General features: G+C 39.5%; 1 protein-coding gene and 1 non-coding gene across 4 annotated transcripts in view; both read right to left on the reverse strand.

The window, feature by feature from the left end:
* adck1 (aarF domain containing kinase 1) overlaps positions 1–17,114 on the reverse strand; it is a 232,113-nt gene that overhangs the window by 190,971 nt on the left and 24,028 nt on the right. The window lies entirely within an intron of this gene.
* trnak-uuu lies at positions 8,076–8,148 on the reverse strand. The gene has a single exon. It is a non-coding gene; the product is annotated as a tRNA-Lys (tRNA).

Raw genomic sequence — 17,114 nt, forward strand, 5'->3', positions numbered from 1 at the left:
ACAAGCCAGATGCTGGCATTTCTAAATGTAGGTCTCTGTGCCCCTAAAATGGACTGTGCACACAAAACTTTTGTACTAAGTTTGCACAACGTTTGGACTAAGAAACAGAAATAAGATTATACACAATCTCTACAGAGTCTACAGAGAACCTTTCCACAGGGGTTCTCCAACCAAGGGCTTGATATTAAAAGCAATATGATAAATCAATGAACTCCATCCATCCATCCATCTATCCATCCATCCATTTTCTAAGCCGCTTCTCCCTCAGGGTCGTGGGGGTGCTGGAGCCTATCCCAGCAGTCATCGGGCAGAAGGCAGGATACTCAAAGAAATATATTATTATTATTATTATTATTATTATTATTATTATTAATGATATACCTGCTGTATATGGTTCTTTATAGCACCAAATGAGTTCCACTATACATGCCACAGAACCTCTTATTAGTACATACACACATATGAACACGTTTTTCTAAGAATGCACTGAACACAGTCGTATGGGATCTAGAATTAAGTTAAATAATGACTACAAAAATCTCATGATGAGAAATATTACATGTAGTGATTACATTTAAAATTGAAGATTTTATAGTAGATTTTATTAGTTTGGGCTGGTTTATGTTTCTGAACAGAGACCTACAGATCAACATAGTAAAGGAACTCATTTATGAACCTGAGAGTAAAGCAAGTCCATTTGAAGGCAAATACTTTTGTACGTTTACTCAAGTGGAGGTCTAAAGGGAGGAACTTCTGCCTTTACTGGAGTGATATTTTACCTTGGGTATCTCTACTTTAACTCAAGTACATGGTTTGTGTACTTCATCCAGCACTGCATAGTATACTACACCATAACCTGAGCGCCTGGGTCAAATATCATTTAGTTTGTTTTTTAAGTGACAGTCAATACATCTTCTACAGAAAACACACATTTTAATGTACAATTCCTCTTTCTTTGCTGAAATGTACATTTTAGAAAAAAAAAAGTGGCCTGTGTAAAATACATAATGTAATACTTTAATACATAATATAAACCATAATTTAGGTTTTATTTTTCCAGTTTTTAAACTACACAAACAGAAATTGTGTAATAAAGTTTGCAAAAAAAAAAAAAAAACTGGGAAAATTAGTAAAAATTGTGACTTGACCAGCGGTGTTCAAACATTTGTATATGACTATACAGTATGTGTCATATGTGACGAAACCTAAACACATATACAGAAACAGGGTTTGTATGACTACATGGGCTTCAAAAGGTTTTTAAAACCAGTCGAGCCGTAAGCAGCACAGCCATGAGAAGTGCAGGCTGACTAGTCTCCTCTGTAAGTGCGTGAAACAGCCTATTCCTCAGACTAATCTCTGTGTGTTAGGAAGGTCTGCCTGTCGGGTCTATCTTCTCCTGCAGTGGAGACTCAGAGCCATAATTAAAGCACTGGCTGTGGGGCAGAAATAAAGCTAGATCATGGAAGCCTTCATGGCCTATAAAGTGCAAACGGCAAATGGTTTCTAAGAATCCTCCTGTTTCTGATGCAGTGCATTTGGACATCAGAGCACAGATCCGCCCATGAGGACGAATATGGGGAGCTATAATCATTTTGGGACCAATGACAGGTGACTACTTCACCTGCTCATGGCCATGACACTGCATATGCAGTATGCTTTTATTTATAATAACTAACAGGAATATTATTAGATTTTAAGAGGGAACTGTTCACGCCGCTTGTTTAGCAGAATGGGCTGTTACCCAGTTACTTGATGGGAACGTTTCTGTAGGCTCATCCACTGTTTTCCATCCATAGAAATCTTTTAAAAAGACCTGACAGTTCACGTAATATTAAGTATTGAAAATATTCTTTCGGTTGGCTTTTTCCATGTGCAGCAGTAACCGGTGTGACTTGTTCTGTGAAACTCTCTGAATTCTATACCTCTCTCTCAAACTCGTCGCAAATCAGAAAGGTTTAAATACTATGATGAGACAGGACATGGAGACAGATCCCACTTTTTCCCTTCTGCTACTCCGATAACTGACTCCTAAGAATCGGTCGATACTGAGCACTGACACTAAGTCTTCTTTACCCAACTAGCTTCCTAAGTCCTGATATTTCTATATTATACAGTCTAAATTATACCTTCTTTTGTTAATATATTTAACAACATAATGTAAAGGTTATGTGCATAATTTTATTGTTTATTACATTTTATTGTGCATAAAATAAAAATTGGGCTCCACTTAGTGTGTTCTACTCTGTTTACATGCTTGTTGAATGTGGCATATCAGTGAAAGCAGTATGTTCAGAAGATTTCCAACTGCTATACCCCTCAACTGCCTTCCTACAAAATACTGGAATTACTGATTTTGCTATGAGCACTTTCACTACTGCTCATCAAATCTACACCACGACATGTTAAGTTCCATCCAGAGGCAGACGCGTGTCAGAAACGAATTCACGATATCAGCATCCCCATCGCCAGCATCGGCATCGATACAGCATCAGCATTGGTGCAACCCTACACTGAACAATACATATGGCTAAGCATTTGCGGTGGAAACATTGATAAACATGGCAAAATGAAACCACATGAGACAAAAAGTGATCAAATTCGGGTCAACATTAAATAAGTAAAGTCTGCACCAGGAACGCAGGTGTTGCTCCTTTCAAAGAATAATGGTATTGTATCACGCTACATTTTGAAGACTGTATCAGGATGTGAAGTGCATGTGAAGTCCTGAGTGTATCGTTACATAACTACTCACTGCCCTTTCCATTACAATCACCTCGTTAACCACTTTGCCGGTTTGTTCTGCGGTGTATCCAGAGAGATACCTGCTCAAACACCTGCTCGACAGCAGAGTGCAATACAGAGACGGGAGCATGCTAATGTTTCTCCTGGAAATTCATTACTGTGGTCATTTCATGCACTGGTGCAACCTAACCAGCAGCTGATTTACAGTGGCTCTCTGTGGTGCGCAAACTGAGGATAATGTTTTCTGCCGCAGCGTAAAAAGGCGGGAGAACGACGCATTCCTGCACCGTGCAGTGTTCTCGGGCACTCGGCATGGAAGAAGGAGCTAGGGTAGCGAAGCGCAGAGCAGAGCAGAGACTCCATCTTCCTTCCTTCCTACATCAGCAGCTTTCCCAAACATCTGCACAGCATTAACCAGGTGGACAGGAATCTTTTCCCCTTCCCAAGCCTTCATACGCATGACGACACGTGTGATTTTAAAAGCCACCTCCCATTGCACACCGTTCACTCAAGGGTAACTTAATTTGAAGGTTTAACAGTCCCTGCCGCTATGTGTACCTCCCAGGTGCTCTACTCCCTCTCAGAAGGTGTGACCAGTAGAAAAAAAGGGCCCGAGAGACTGCAATGATGGACTGAAGCCCCAGGAGTTTGTAGAATATGGCCAAATATGTAAAGCAGGACAGGCATATGGCCAGCCAGTACCATCCTGGTTCTTTATGGCTCTTGGTTCTCCCACTGTTTCAGAGCACCAGGCCAAAATTTGCTGGAATACAAATTCATTTTGATAAGAAAAAAAAATGTATATGAAAAAATATATCATTACAACGCTTGATAACATTTTCATCATACACAATACGCATCATGGTTTTTAGTTCTTTTGAGTTTTGCAATCAGAAATCTGGAATTTACAAACAAATTACAAAAACATTACCAGGAATCCAGTAGAACCACATTTAAAAGGGCCAAAATGTTTTAAATAAAAGAGGCTGACGTACTAAATAAACATTGTTTATTAACTAAGCAGCATAAGGAGACTGTTTTGTATTCACTCCACCATTCATTTCTGTGATGTCACAAAACCTAATACATTTACATATATCCTACTATTTAGCCTAGAGTAGTTTAGCCCCACCCATTTGAGGAAGGTATAAGGAATGTTTCAGCCTGGACTGCTTTTAAGAATGAATCATAATACAGTACAATCAGAAAAGAGCTCATTTACACATATCAACCATACAGGCAGTGTAACAAAAACAGCCAGCTGAATTCAAAAAGACTTGAAAGTGGTCATGCAAAAATGGTTTTGGCACATTACCACACAAATATAATATGAGTACAAAAAAAAAAAAAAAAAATCAGCAAAATATAGAAAAAAGTAATGCAAAGAAGCCATGAATGTTTTATTGAATGCCCTTTATATTATTTATATTAGCACAAAATTAGTACACATATGTTACAGTATAAAACGGTCACAATATCAGGTTCAGCTCAGTTTTTTCAGTATTTTTCCAAATTAACCTAAACGCTAAAATCAAGCTTAACATGACAAGGGATATAAACAAACAAGTTAACGAAAGCTCAGTTTTGTTTTTTTGGTTGAACTTGCTATAAAATTGAGTACTTTACACTCATTATTGCTATTAACAGGCCCTTAATTATTAGTCTAAAGCTGCCTTTACCCAGAGAAACTGTCATGCAACTAGTTGCAATACATTGTACGAGTTAGCTAAATCATTCACACTAAAAAGTAATTTATGATTTACTTTAAAGTATGGTTGGTATAGTGTAGTGGGTAACACCTCTGCTTTCTACGCTGTAAACTGGGGTTCAAGCCTGGGTAAACACTCTACACTATACCAATAAGAGTCCTTGGGCAAATCAAATCAAATTTATTTGTAGCGCTTTTTACACCAGATGTTGTCACAAAGCAGCTTCACAGAATTCCAGAAAAGACAGAGTTTTAACAAGAATGTAAAAAATGTAAATACCCCCAGGTGAGCCAGCCAGGGGCAACAGTGGCAAGGAAAAACTCCCTCAGAACTGAGGAAGAAACCTTGGGAGGAACCAGGCTCACCAGGGGGGACCCATCCTCCTCTGGTCAAACTACCTACAAGTGATTATACTACTAATATTAATAGCAGTAGTATTAGTAGTAGTAATAGCTAGGACCCCATGAGAACATCAGTGTAGGCTGGGCAGCTAATCCAAGGTAGGTGGTGGTAGCTGGGGCGTGGGCAGCTGGTCTGAAGTGGGTAGCAGGAGAGCTCGACGGTCAGTCGTCCTTCAGTGTCCGGCCGGACATGTAGCTATTTAAACAGCCAACTATTTTAGGACACTAACTGCTGTATATACACCAATGCAATATACTACACTGCAAAAGCTTTAACTTTTACAATATCTGAAATGAATTCAGTAAACAGACAGTAAAATGAACGCCCAGGGATGCTATAGCTCTAACTTAATCAGTGCCTTTTCTTTAGCCTATCACCCGTCTTCGCTAATTAGCCACATATCCATATTCTTCACTCTCATTTAAGAAGGGAGGCACTTCAGAGTGTAGACAGGGCAAAGAGCACTGAAAGCCGTCCTCAAACCGAGACACACGGTAAATGAGTCTCTGCCAATCAAGAGCTTTGAGTGCCTAGAGGGGCGTCTGCATGACTGTAACGAAGCAGCTGTTTGGGAGAGTGGCCTGTATGAACTGTTATTAAGTTGAGGAAATGGTTTCAGTAGTTATTCCTGCTTGTGACTCAACAGCGCACGCAGAAATACGAATGGCATGATCTTTGTGAATTGAAGGTCTAGACTGAGGCGTAGAACTCTATAAAACTGTGACTGTTTGACGCTGCATTGTGTTTTTTTAAAGACAAGTCATTTATAGACAATAAAAATACTGTCAGTCTATCACTAACAAAACATACTCAACCAAAGAGGATATTCTTTAACTTGTGAAAACCTTTCAAATGAAAACAATACAAAGACCTGTCCAACACTGTTGTCTTCGAGATGTAGACAGACGAGACAATTGTTGACAATGATCTCCCATTTTCAAAAATGTCTCACTCAGGCCAAATCCAGCTCTGGATTCGCACTTCAATGAAGAAGAGTGAGGAACATTATGCACATATTTATCAGGAGTCAATTTCCTCCTTTAAAGCCTCCTGACAGGCAGCGTGCTCAAAGATAATGAAATCTGTACAGCGCCTAATATAAGCACTTTCAAAATGGCTGTAAACACAACTGTCAGTCTAAATAAACATTTGCTTTCTCTTCCAAAGCTGCTGTTGGTCAGCACTGCACGCCTGCTGTCAGCAATCCATAATGGGATTTTAAAAAGGCTCCTGCTATGTTCACATCATATGAGATCCCCATTAATTAATGTAGAGAGAAGCTAAAAGCCGGCTACTACAATGCATGCTTTATTTCGCCATTGCAGCCAATTATCGGGCTATTTTTCAGAGAAGCCCTGAGTTAATAAATTCTAAGAGTGTAGATGGACGTGCAGGCTAGGCCGTGCTCCTCCACCAAAAATGTAAACAAAATACCTCTCACAAAGGAAAACAGCTTGCATATGCATTATGCTACGCTAGCTTTACCATTTTCTGAGAGAGCAAGCAGAGCCCACATTTAGCAAATAGAGGAAAAATATACAATAACTGAATGTCAAATGTGAGAGAGTATGGAGGAGGGGAGAAGAAATGAACAGTGGCAATTTAGCTCTCAGCCACAGCTAATTTCATGCTCTGCATTTTATTCCTCTGCTTCAGTAATTCAGAGTCTGTCGCACTGAAGCACTCCCCTCGATAATCCAGTGGATCCCCCCACATGAACCAGCACACTGAGAACAGGCCAGGAGACTTACCCTCAGGGTGTACGCGCAAGCTACTATCTATAGATCAAACAGCATTTAGCCTAGATTGTGTAACGTCTTAGGCACAATATACATGCATATCATTCCAAAGACTGGCTATAAGAACAGTAGCAACCTCTACAGGCTAAGACCTATGCATGTGAAACTAAATCAAAACATCTTGAATTTGAAACCATTTCTTCTACTCTGTATCTCTAAATGTTCGTAGACATCAGTGTTTCTTCTGAATTGAAGGGTATGAACAGAGACTTCGTGCCCCTTTGCTGCAGTTAACAGCCTCTACTCTTCTGGGAAGGCTTAGCACTATATGTTGGAACATTGCTGTGAGGATCTGATTGCTAAGGACATCAGTAAGGTACTGACGGTGAGTGTAGTGGGTGGTACAGCCAAAAAAATTCACAGCACAAAATTCGATTTCTGTTGGTTTTGGTACATATATTTTGAAATGGAACTGTTTAAGATGCACAAGTAAACCCATTTTTCACGTGAAACAGTGGTTTATCATTCGTGGATGTCCCTTCACGTTTGTTAATTAATTATTTATTTTATTGCACAAAATAGTAAAACCAAAACTTAGCAATCTTAGCAAACGTATACAATCTTTATCTATATTGTATTCTAACACTAGCCCCGCAAGCCCAGTAAAAATGACAATAAGTGTTGTTTCACAATTGAATTTCAACAAGGCTTCTTGTTGGTTTCTCATTCAGAAGCCTTCTGACTGAATTTTCTAGTCCACCTTAAATGGAGCAACAGTTATATTTAGTACCAGTGCAGGTGACTGTGTGTAAATATTGTGCTATTTAAGGTGGAATGGGAAAATCAAATAAGAATGAACTTGGAACGAACTTCATTGCAAGTCATCACTCTTGTATGTGCAACACAAACATTCATGAGTCTGATTGGCAGCCACTGCTGGAATTTGGAAAATTTACCAGTCATTCATACTTCAGTGCCAGCTGGTCAATGGCTTGGTAGTGCACAAGGTCCCGAAACCGTGGCATGGTGTTATGCAGCTGACTGAGTCAGGCGGCATCTCAGGTGCAACGATCGCTCTGGTGTCAATGTTAGACGAACTGCAAAAGAGCGGCCAGTTTGTTTACATCCACTGCCTCGAAAAACAAAGTGGACTACTTCAGATGGTCCAAGTTAAGTTAAGTTAAGTGATACTTTTTTGATCCCACAACCGGGGAAATTTCACCTCTGAATTTAACCCATCCGTGAAGTGAAACACCACATACACATTAGTGAACACACACACTAGGGGACAGTGAGCACACTTGCCCAGAGCGGTGGGCAGCCCTATCCACAGCGCCCGGGGAGCAGTTGGGGGTTAGGTGTCTTGCTCAAGGACACCCCAGTCATGGACTGTCGGCCCTGGGGATCGAACCGGCAACCTTCTGGTCACAGGGCCAGATCCCTAACCTCCAGCCTACGACTGCCCTGAAAAAGGTCGACTCGCCTGAACAGGGACTTGAACCCTGGACCCTCAGATTAAAAGTCTGATGCTCTACCGACTGAGCTATCCGGGCTCTAGACAGCGGAACATGATCAAGGATCTCCAGGGTTTTCATTTTCATTTCAAACATGATTGAATCAGCCACACAACTAAATGGTTTGTGCTGTTTGCACGTTACGTTATCTAATCTTATTTGTGCCACAACCATATACACTATATTGCCAAAAGTATTCACTCACCCATTCAAATAATTGAATTCAGGTGCTCTATTCACTTCGATGGCCACAGGAGTGTAAAACCAAGCCCCTAGGCCTGCAGACTGCTTCTACAAACATTTGTGAAAGAATGGGTTACTCTCCTCAGTGAATTCCAGCGTGGTCGTGAAATTTCCAACTGTCAGTGGGATTATAACAAAGTGGAAGTGATCGGGAATGACAGCAAATCAGCCACGAAGTGGTCGGCCGCATAAAATGACAGAGCGAGGTCGCTAATTGCATTTGGATACTTTTGCACATAGAAGGTATCAGACATACTGACATAAACTGGAACAGTTTCTGCTGTTCTGTTGAAAAAAAAAATCCTTTATATTCCTAAATCTCATCCGTGAAGATAAAAACGCTCCTGCTCTGCACCCAAAACCATTTACACCTGTACATGTTCAGGTTACATAACTTTAAAAAAAAAAAAAAACTACTTAAAAATAAAAGCAACTCTTATACCCATCTAGTACCCATCTGCATGATATTGCACTCGCATGTGGCACCCAGGGTCAAAGTGCCTCAATACACTTCTTAATAACGGGGAGCGCTACTAGTAACTTCTGGCATGTGTTGAGGAAAAAATTAACATCTGTTAAACATAAATCAGTAACAAGGGGGTTCAATGTGTACTGTTGTGAAACACTTTTGTTTACTGCTTAAAATAAGTGGCAGTAATTACCACCAGACTTATTTATTTTCTTGGGAGCAACCTTATACAAAAAAAAGTGCCAGAGAAATGAGTTCCCTGACTAAACAATGCAGAACACTGCAAAACATGAACCACACAGTCTGTCATTAGAGAAGGGCTTTTATGTTCTGGTGTATCTTCTGTGTTCCATATTTATTTATACATGCAACCAACTTGTAAGACTGAAATGTGGAGTGGACATACATATACATATACATATATATATATATATATATATATATATATATGGTTTGACCACTGTGCACTACACTCTTAAAAAAGATGGTTCTTTAAGGATTCTTTACTAAAGTAAATGGTTAAATACAGAACCATGAACATTACAAGAATCCTGTGCATGTATGAATGTGTTGCAGATGGTTTTATATATAGGTTCTATATAGCACAGAAATGGTTCCACTATTATAGAACCCTTTTATGGTACTGTATAGAACTCTTTTTGCTAAGAGTGTAGTATTTAGGAAGCTCGGGCTCCATAGGTTTATTAATGCAATTTAGATACATTTGGATAAATATTGTGATACTGAATTTTATTACTACAACCCAGCTCTACTGAGAGCCACATCACAGCACCCATGCAGGCTCTGGCCCTTCATTTTTATTAAGCTACCAATTATAGGGTGTGTGATTGCGGTCCCCTTCTCATCACTGCCCTACAGACATTTCTCCAGGCCTCCTGAGAGAACTGCTACAAACAGCAATGAAGTCCATTATGAAAATGATCACTCCATGATGGCGAGCCTGCCTGCCAAAGCATCCGCACTACAGGCCCCAGGCACCACAGCATGCATAAGATGCTCAGAAAAAAAAAAAAAAGCCTCAGCTTTTCCACTTCTCTTCCTTCAGGCTGGGAAATTGTACAGAATCAAAGTAGCAGGCTTGAGCTGGACTGAGCTAAATAGACAGTGCAGTGGAGAGAGTGGGGGTTAGAAAGGTAGGAACCAGCAGACCTCAGGGAGCTGAGCATCTGTGGGGTTCTATAGCAGTCTGTCACTTCTATGAATACCCATCAGACCTTGAAATTCAGCACTATACATCTCCAGGCCTGACACACACACACACGCACTCTCTCACTCTATATCTCTCAAACATACACACCAGAAAGCCATGCTTCAGCTGACATATCCATGCTCCGCCCACATTTTTTTTCAGTTGCTATGAGAGAATTTCATTTTATTCTCTCACAGCAACTGTGACAAGGTTGGAAAACTTAACATTAAAATCCCATTCCATTTGAAGGAGTAGAGCAGATACTGTAGGTCAACGTGAAGATGTAGAGAATTACTAAAGCAGAATTTTCTGCATAATATTTGCTGAGATGTAATCAAAGTCATTCAGAGTGATCTGATGTGAAATGCTCAGTTCTAGAGAGAGAACGGAGTAGAATCTCTTTACAGTGGTGGCGATGGGAACCCAAGGTCGCGATGATGTACTAAAACATCCAGTGAACCTACAGACACATGCACTTAATAATCCAATAACTGCAGAAAATCATATTTTGTCATTACTCAAGTGCACGTAAACACGTTGATCGTGTTTTGCTGGCGTCTCGCAGTAACACTGCTTGCTCATTTCCAGTACTGCCATCTGTTTTCCGAAAGAAATCAGAGTAAGGGTTTACAAGCACTAAGAAATCTAATTACTGAGCTAAAATCCAGCTCTTGGATTTTCACACCTTACTCCAATCTGGGAAATCTGAATATGTTGTTTACATGGCCTTTTGAATAATCAGATGAATACAGAAATCTGATCATGATTGGATCATTGATTGCATGTAATTCACTCAGTGTAGCATTTTAAACTGGCAAATCAATGTTATGTACTTTAGTAATCTGATGATGAGGGGGGAAAAAAAAAAAAAAAAAACACGTTGAAGCTCGGACTTTCAAGCAAAATTCAGACTTATTGATGCAATTTCTTTCCAAACCTTTACTTAAAATTTTATTTGTAGAGGTGCACTGAGATAAGAATTTCTGGGCTGATGCTGATATCCAATATTATTCATATACAAACCTTCTGATGCAGACACATCCAATAGATTCAATATAGGAAAACAGTGTGTGCTGTTTACATTAATAATCGGATAACTTGCAGCGTAGCGATTCAATGCGGATAATCTACGTATTTTGACAAAGTCAAAGCTGCGCTCTGAATTTTCCCGTTATACTGAATGAGATTTCTGCCTGTATCTGTATAACTTATCAGTAGTTGGTAAAAAAAAGAATGCTTCTGTGGGTGGAAGCATCAGCTCCACAGTCCATAAGTGACGTCAGACACCAATTACAAGGTACTACAAATCCCTGTTAAGCAAAGAGGCCTGGTTTCAATAATGAGCTCCAAAATCTATGATTCATCTAAGTGATGAGATCTGGATAAATCATGTGATGTGCCAAAAGCTTCTGCACCAGATGGAACATACAATTTAATCTTGGGTCTAATTGCTGTATGATCACTGCATAAAAGAGTCACCTGAAGTGCACTGACATACTGCACACCAGGCAGGGAAGCTTCAAAAATAGCCCAGGTGTAATGACAGTGGATGAGGAGTCTCTGGTTTCCTCACTTATCTGGTGCAGGACTTCCATTGTCTGGCCAGGGAGAGTCCAATGACAAGAGACAATAAGATGGCAAACAGATCCAGATCAAAGAAGCACAGATATATTTGGGCTTGTTCTGAATTCACAGGGCTTCCTGCTGTGTTTTCATAAAGTGAATCATAACAGTTGCACCAATCACACTTTTTCCTTCCTGATACAAAGTATCTAGGGATTATATCTAGAGTACACACACACACACACACACACACACACACACACACACACACACACACATCAGGGAACAGCTATAAAAAATAGCTGATCATCTGAAAACGCCTATATCTACAGTCATAAGCATTATAAAATGGTTTTATGTACCTAAAGCCAGTTTCTATTTTTCCTTTTGAACTGAACAGTCTGTTTTTATTTCCACGCCTTTAACACTCCAAAATGACAACTTTACAGGAAAAAATACTTTACTTTTAATGTAAGTCAATGGAACCAGACTTCTTCCAAGTCACTTTGGGCTGTTTCTGTTAGTCTATTCTTAATGAAACTTACATACAACGTAAACAGCAACAGACTTTTACAAATTATGTCAAAAACTGAAAAGAAAATCACTCACACACACACACACACACACACACACACACACACACACACACACAAACAGCCCCCTCCACAATTATTGGCCTCCCCTGGTAAACAGTTAAAAGGATTATAAGAAATTCACCTTTTAGTGAATTAGCGTAATCTCACCCTTCACACTATTTCTTTTCAATTTCCTCTCTCTAACTGAAGTAAATTTATTCAGAGAAAAAAAATCCCTCATCAAGAAATAATTATTTTTACTTTGTACAGCCTCCCATTGCCAGTAGAACAGCACTTGGTGCTCTCCTGTAACATCTAATAAGGTTGGAGAACGCAGAGCAGGGAATTTGAGGCTATGAGTCCAGGGTCTAGGTCCTCGCTTGTGCACTCTCCTCTTTAGCTCACTATTTTTGTGTTGAGTTTCTTGCCAGAGGCAGACAGATTTTGATTTAAAATGTCCTGGTATTCATCATGATGAGTCCATGATGCCATGTATCTTAACAAGGTTCGCAGAGCCTTTGGAGGAAAAACAGCTCCACAACATCACGCTTAACAGTGGGCATCAAGTTCTTCTCAGTGTGGTCATCCTTCTTTTTACGCCAAACCCGCCTTAAAGTGTTTGTTGCCAAGAAGTTCAACTTTCATTTCATCTGACCAAAGAGCACGGCAGACCTCCCAAATCATCTGCTGGCATGGAGGTGGCGCCTGATGTCAGTTTTGGAGACTTGGAGATCCCAACAGTGATCCTTGGGGATTTTTTACCCAGCATATTGGATCGGCACATCACAATGCCATGGTTACACCTGCAGTAAGCATGTAGTCTTCCATTAACGCAACACTATGAAACAAACTAATTTTAACTAATAATTTTAAACACAGCAATTTTACTGCTAATGGAGTCATCTGCTTAAAAATAAGGGGAAAAAATAAAACAAAAAAGAAAAAGTTAATTAATGAATTAATTAATGAATGCAGGCAGAGCTCTAAAAACAATTAGATATTGATTATTAAGCACATCATCTCTGTCTTGGGGGCTTTTCAGTAGCAGTTCTGTTTTCCATGTGCCATGTCATCTCTGGAGTGCGCTCAGACTGACAGTCTACTGAACACGACAGAAAAATTAAGAATTTATGCATGCTGCTTGAAATGGACTTGTCAGCATTCCTTCAAATTCAGGCCTCAACGGAACAGAAACGCTAAATGTTAAACGCTCCAATTTCCCCCCACCTTCCCCATGAGAGGCTCCGCCACAAGGCTGTTTTTCAGAATGGCCTCACAAACACAGCTATAATTCAGGCCCTTGAAGGACTGGAGTTACGTAGACTGATACATACGTGTCCCTTAGTGTTTGCTTTTGACATTGTCAGCACACTAACCATACAGCCAGCACTGCCCACATTCTCAGTCAGACACGGAGAGGGGGGTCTTTAGACAGTGCTGCCATCTAGTGTTTATAGTGGTGATTACACTTCATTGAGTGTGACATTCCCAAATCTTGCAATTTCTATACAGAAGTTAGTCGCCGTCAAGCTCTACATGATATTTTAGGTTATTCATACAAATAAATCCATTTGCAAAAAAACTTCGATATTTCTTGTACTGAACGTATTTTATGACATCTGTTTGGTTTTATATATCAAAATCAGTCATACTTCATTTCTACATGACCGTTTTCCAACCTCTCTTTATCCCTTAGATTCAAGCCTTTTTTGTTACTCTGCCTTCAAGATTTATATATTTATACATGAGCTCTGTGCTGACTGGCTATCCTGTATTGTGCCTCATTCAAAGAGCAGTTCAGACTGAAACACTGCTTATAACTTCAGTGTGAATGGGTGGAGCTAAACTGCAGTTCAGTGAACAGATATATGTAAACTTGTTGGGTTTTATGACATCACAAAAAAATATTATTTGAAAATGGGCTGTTTTTGCCATTTAGTTTTCACATATGGACTGGGGAGTGAATAGCACAATTAGACACTAATACTGTTTACATACTACATACAGGCCCTGTAAAACAAACTCACACATATGTTTAGAACAGGACCTGACAAATCAGTTAGCCCAAAATATTAGCCGGGAAAATCATCTATTTACAGCAGCACAAAGTACAGTAAAGTGTAAAACAAGAGCAAAGGTATCGTCGTATGCTATTATACAGACGCATCAATAAAAGAAGTAAAGAAATATAATAAAATATGCTAAATCAACCTTAAAACATAATGCGCCACACCAGAATAAGTAAAATCACATAAATATTATGCAGGTGACAGTGCAGTGGTGCATGTCACGTCCAGATCAAATCACGAAATCACATTTATCATCACATCACATTTACACAGGTGCAAGGTTTTATGTTGGGGGGGGGGGGGGGGGTAGGGGGGATTAACACTGACCAAATAATATCACCCTCTGTGATGAACCGGAACTATAAGACAGTACTGTTTAAAAGTACCATTACAACAGCTATAATAGTCCCCTTAATCCAGTAAATCAGTATCAGAATTAGCCCAATGATGGCCTGTAAGGTGGTCACCTAAAACTTAAGATTAATATCTCTGAACCCAACCAGGCAAATAAACACTAAAATAAAAAAAGATGTTCTAGAAGACTCTTAAACATCTCTGAAGAACTCAATCAATGACAAAACCAGCTTTAAAAAAAGGTGCAGGTCAGACTTTTAAAATAAAACTGTGGACTGAGGTAACTGATGAGAAGATATTGTATCTGTACAAAGCCTTCTGTCAAGCATGATAATGATTAATCATGCATGTCTTACTGAACAGAACATGTGACCAAGGTTTAAAGCATGCATCAATTTGGTCTACATTCAAAACCATCAACCCTTAGGAATTCAGACTTATTCTCATTGACTAACGTAATTCAGAGCTAAATATAATAATGTCTGTTATGGAGCACTACTGCCCTGCTTTCAAAAACTACAGTATAATGCAGCCAGATCTGCTACATTACAAAAGGTGGGCTCATTATTTTCTCATAGCCCTCATAAGTGAACCACTGACACCTATAGAAACATAGCAAGGTACCATAAAAATGTTGCGAATGGCATCTTTAAGCTTGAAAACACAGAATCAGCTACCGCCTCAGTTGCATCCATTCCTTGGGCCTCGATGCGGGCATTTGCATGACACATGTTCCAGATGTGATATGAATTAAGCTATCAAGAAACAAGCTGTTCACAGCCTTAAAAAGGCAGGCCCAAAATCAAGCATATTCATATAAATAAATATATATTATATAAATATATATATAATTTTTTTCTCCTTGATGACACAGCTGAGAAACAGCTAAAAAATCAACACTGTTTGTCCTCATTTCATGCACATTTCCCTTGCCTTCAGTGCCTCTTCATTGGCTTGATTTTAAAAAGATGAGCACAATGCAACATCTGTGTGACTTCTGGCACCCTCTCTGCTATTCCTTGACAGTGAAGCAGCATCTGATGGCGGTGGAGCAGCCTGAAATGAAAACACCATTTTCCCCCAGCAGTACAAACACCAGCTCGCACATTATCTGATTCTCCACTGGATCATTTGAAACCCCCTATTGAACAAGCCATCTGACGGAGTCTCACGTCTGTCACAAAATACAAGGACACCAATTTGCCGAACCAGGTGCATGTAATGGTGATCTGGACAGATCGTTCCGAACGGTCTCTCAAAAGGTCCAAGAGGAGGTCCGTACCCCAACTCAGCTCCTTCCAGAGGTGAGTAAGAACAGGAAAGGTGCCCCTCTCTCCTGTATCTGCCAGACCTCTAGAGACACTCCCCACCAGAGAGAGCGAGATAACACCTAATCAAAGAACAGCCATTCTTTACTTTAATCTGAATGCTGCAGGCCTGCACATACAGAGGGCCTTAATTGCCTCTGTTGTCCATTAGGACTGGGGATAACATTTATCATCTAATGAAGAGGAAAAAGATGATGACTGGCACTAAAACTACTTACTGACAGTCACCAAAGAACTTGCTGACTGAACCAGGCAGGCATAACACACCAAAGTATGATAACACTGTTTATTAGGCAGGATACTTGTTTAAATAAGGGCGGGTGGCATGGCATAAATACTTAATGCGACTAAATGTACCAGCAAATAGTCGTGCCACATTTAATAAAGGCTAAGAAAAACTATCAGTGCAATAACTGAGGAGAAATAATAAATAAATAACATGACGTCATGATGGGTTTACATCCAATCAGCTACTTGTTACTAAACAGTTAATGCAGTTAGAATTCACTGGCTGTTGTTGTTTATAGGCTTTCTACAATTAATCTTAATCTGTCGTTATTAGGAATGCATATAATTTTCAGCCACTGAAACATTTCAGCTAAAAATAGCACTGTTTTCTCAGCCAAGAGAGATAAAGATTAAACAAATCACCATCTGTAGCCTCAGCTCCTGGAATGATGAAAAAAAATGAACGTGGCAAAGTGTGAACTAAAACTATAGAATTCATCGCTGTGATTGACCAACTGGTCTCTGTTATTGAGAACGTCAGATTTTGTGGGCTACAGTATGTTTATTTATAAAAATTTAGTTTACTGTCCGTTCAGATTTGTCCTACTGAAAGACAGTTTTACTAGGAATAAGCGTATTTACTTCAAAAAAGAAAAAGTTAATTAATGAATTAATTAATGAATGCAGGCAGAGCTCTAAAAACAATTAGATATTGATTATTAAGCACATCATCTCTGTCTTGGGGGCTTTTCAGTAGCAGTTCTGTTTTCCATGTGCCATGTCATCTCTGCCTCTACCTTGTAGTTTTTTATGTCTAGTATGTTCATTAAAAGCATAAATCAGCACATTTAAACATTTTAAAAAGTTATAAATGTTTTTTTTGGGGCCAGTGTGTGCGGACTTTCAGTTTTGGCCTTCGCCAAGCATTTTCATTTCCTTCTATCTTTAGTCTTTATGGCATATGTG

Source organism: Pygocentrus nattereri, chromosome 10 (assembly GCF_015220715.1).
Source record: "Pygocentrus nattereri isolate fPygNat1 chromosome 10, fPygNat1.pri, whole genome shotgun sequence".
Lineage (NCBI taxonomy): Eukaryota > Metazoa > Chordata > Actinopteri > Characiformes > Serrasalmidae > Pygocentrus > Pygocentrus nattereri.